A 3,817-nucleotide genomic window follows, 5' to 3' on the forward strand; every position below is an offset into this window, starting at 1 on the left:
CCAGACATATTTCCAATAAATTACTTAACTGATCCCCTGAATAACTCTCACTAAATGTTTGGAAAAAAAGGAAACATTTCAAACAAGATATATCTAGAAGAGTAAACCTGAATACAAGATCTTGCAAAATATGTTGTGTAATGTTCCTAATCAATTAACTGACAAGTGATTGATGGATTGATAACCAGCATGATCAGATTGATCCAAGTCCCTGTTGGAGTGAGTCAGACATTTCCATAGAGAGACACTTTGCATCAGCAGCCCATGCTCCAGTGCTCTGGAGACTTTATAGTCCTGACACTTGAACACTGGATGACTGACAGCTGTCCTTCATCACAACAGAAGACACACCAAATCCTCCTCATCAGAAACATGACTCTGATCTGCGTCCTCATCTGGACTCTCCTCTGCTGCTGCTTCACAGGTAAGTCCAGAGAATACAACTCCTCTCCTCTATCAACATCCGTCCCTCTCAAATCAAGCCCACAGAACCATTGACGCTGCTTTCTCTTTTGTGTCTCTGTATCCTCAGAGTCCAGAGGACAGGTCACAGTGACTCAGTCTGGAGCAGTGAGCTCTGCTCTGGGAGGCTCCGTCACCATCAGCTGTAAGACCAGTCAGAATGTTTATAGCTCTAACCGTTTAGCCTGGTACCAACAGAAAGATGGAGGAATTCCGAAACGGCTCATTTATTATGGCTAGCAGCAGAGATTCAGGGATTCCAGATCGTTTTACAGGCAGTGGATCAAACTCTGACTTCATCTGGACCCATTCAGTGGAGTCCAGACTGAAGATGCAGCAGTTTATTACTGTCAGAGTTTTCATTACATCAACAGTCAGAATGTGTTCACGACAGTGAAACAGCGTCGTACAAAAACCTCCCTCAGTCAGACTGAACAGAAACTGAAGTGACTGATACAGTTCACTGAACACACATGCACACACCACACACACATACAATGTTTTTTATCATTGTGGGGACTTACCATTGACTCCCTTACATATCTAACCCTAACCCTAACCTTGACCCAGACCAAAACAATGGCTAACCCTAAAGAAACGTTTTTGCACTTTTACGTTTTTCAGTAACCACAACAATGGCCAAGAAAACACTGTTTAACTTGTGGGGACCAAAATGAGGTCCCCACAAATGACATGTTTTTTGGTTTTCCTACAGTTGTGGGGACATTTGGTCCCCACAAGTATAGCCAGAACCGGGGCACACATACACACACAACGCTCACGACACACACTCACACACACGACACAATAGTTGTATTTTTTTTTCCCAGGACAAGTAATTACATTTTTTGTGACATAATTTTCATTCGGTTTCTTTGGACAGACAACTGTTCATACTCTTCTTAGGATTAGATGGATGTTTCAACAGCAGCATGATACAATTCTTCTCATCATATTTTTATAGACTGAGTCACTGAAATAAAATCAAGAATCCACCACATGAACCCACCACATGATGTCAACCCATCAGCTCCTCATATATTAAAGCTTCATAGATTTCATGCACTGACAGTCCAGTAGTTTGGACGATCTCCTGTTTCCTGCTGCAGGCACATGATCATGTAGCTGTTTCTGCTTTATAGAACACAAAGCAAACTCATTTAACTTTCACTCTGTTAAATAGAGCAGTAGCTTTGGTGATGAAGAGAAGATTTTCACCATCACTCATGGATTTGTTAACCAAAGTGAATCTGATGTGCTGCATTAATTCTGTTCTTTTCTATGCTGTGGGTCTGTTTGGGCAGCAGCATGACTGAGAGGAACACCAGGTGAGTGGACAGGCTGGTGAAGAACGCTGGTTCTGTGCTCAGCAGGAGTTTGGACTCACTCAGGACTGTGGGCTGAGAGACACAAACACAACACAGTGCAGTCCGTCCTTTACTACACCAGCCATCTTCTCCACAGCATCCTGGCTGGACAGAGGAGCAGCTACAGTGAACGGCTCATCTCACAGTGCTGCAGGAATGAATGGTTGAGGAGATCTTTTGTCCTCATAAGTCATTAAACGTGGACCCATGTTCCACCCCCTCCTATATACAGTTTAGTTCCATTTTTCACCTTGTACTTTATACTACTCTGTTTTACTCTAGTCTGTATTATCATTGCAAATTTGCTCTTGTGGGACTGACAACGAATCCATCTGATAACATTCTATTTATTATAAATACCACCAACTTGTATCTTATTTCAAATATCAACAATTTTTACATATTTCTATAAATACCAGCAACTTATTGCTGTTTCTTTGACCAGCACAATTTGAACGACAATTTCATGCTCTGTTGTACATTGTTTCTATTTTATTTATTTATTTGTTTATTTGTTTATTTTTAAAATGAGACAGTTCATATTAATGTACATTTCCATATAAATCTGAGAGATTGTAGTTATTTAGCTACTTTTCTATCTCAAGTCCCATTGGCAGATCAAGATAAAGAAATTACAAATACATAAAAACCATAAGCCAACAAAAACATACAAAAAAGAAAACAAACAACAAGCGATAACACGTAGTGCACAAAACAGACAAAACTGGGAGATCAAGGCAGCCGACCAAACAGTAATTAATTAACATTTACACATGATTATATAGCAAATATATCTTTGTTGTTGTTGCACACATCCTCTGTCATTATTGCACATTGCTATGCTACACTTATCCTCTGTCACTATAATGTAAGAGTCCACTACAAATATCCTTTGTCACTATTACATATCATTGTATTGCATATTTCTCATTGTCATTATTGCACATAATATTGCACATTTCTCTGAATCAATGTTGCACATATCTCTGTCTAAATTACACATAATTACCCCATACATGTCTCTTCTAACACTACTGCACATTTCCCATTATCACGATGGCTCATGATCCTCAAACATTATTACACATGACTATATTGCATGAAGCCCACGTCTACACATTTCAAACAAACTACACAGAGTCCTCAGGAACAAGCCCCATCAACAGCAAACAAATTTACACAGTGTTATGATCACAGATCTGATTTCCAGTAGCCATGCTTTGAGATGTTTAGTAAATGAGTTAAGATGTGGTTGTTCACGAATGGCACTTGTTATAGTACTCCAGGTTTGTGATGCACAAAAAGAGAAAACTGAGTGCCCAAGAGCACTTTTCCTAAATGGTACAAAGCAATTACCTCTAGAGCCTGCTCTGGTTGATCTGCTGGAATTTTTCTTTACAAATTCTTGTAGTGGAGGGGGAGCTTTGCCATGAAAAATTTTGTAAAGCAAAACAGAATGAGTGTATTTTACAATGTTATCCAAGTTTAATCACTCATATTTCTTAAGAAAATAACAAAACTGATGCACTTTTGAAGCTTGTTTGTAAACTGTTATGATATCTATCTACCTATCTATCTATCTATCTGAAGAGTTTTAAATAAAATGAAAGGAGTAAAGATTGTTTTGTGTTGTGCCCATTTATGTGACATGATGATGTGACTTTTGATTTATTAAATACTTTAAATTTACTGTCAGGTTACCGATTTATTTAATGGTGATTTCAACATTAGCTTTAATTTGTCACTATTTCCTTCAGTATTTATAGTTTCTTTGTTCTGTCAATGCAAAATGAGACATTATGTTGAACTTTTGCTGTGAAAAAATCTCGTGTTCAAACAAAGTTGCTGCAAAAAAATTTAACCCTTCATCAAATTGTAGCATCTCTTTCATATTTGCAGATTTTAACTGGAATAAGACGTCTGATCAATCAATAGAATCTTCAGAAACATTTTTGATTTGAAGAAAAAACATCTTTATTGTGTGAAAA

General features: G+C 38.0%; 1 gene segment (V, D, J or C); it reads right to left on the bottom strand.

Annotated features, from left to right (window-relative positions):
- LOC127533661 (Ig kappa-b4 chain C region-like) overlaps nt 1–3,817 on the bottom strand; it is a 52,072-nt gene that overhangs the window by 20,152 nt on the left and 28,103 nt on the right.

This window comes from Acanthochromis polyacanthus, chromosome 4, assembly GCF_021347895.1.
Source record: "Acanthochromis polyacanthus isolate Apoly-LR-REF ecotype Palm Island chromosome 4, KAUST_Apoly_ChrSc, whole genome shotgun sequence".
In the NCBI taxonomy this organism is placed as follows: Eukaryota; Metazoa; Chordata; class Actinopteri; family Pomacentridae; genus Acanthochromis; species Acanthochromis polyacanthus.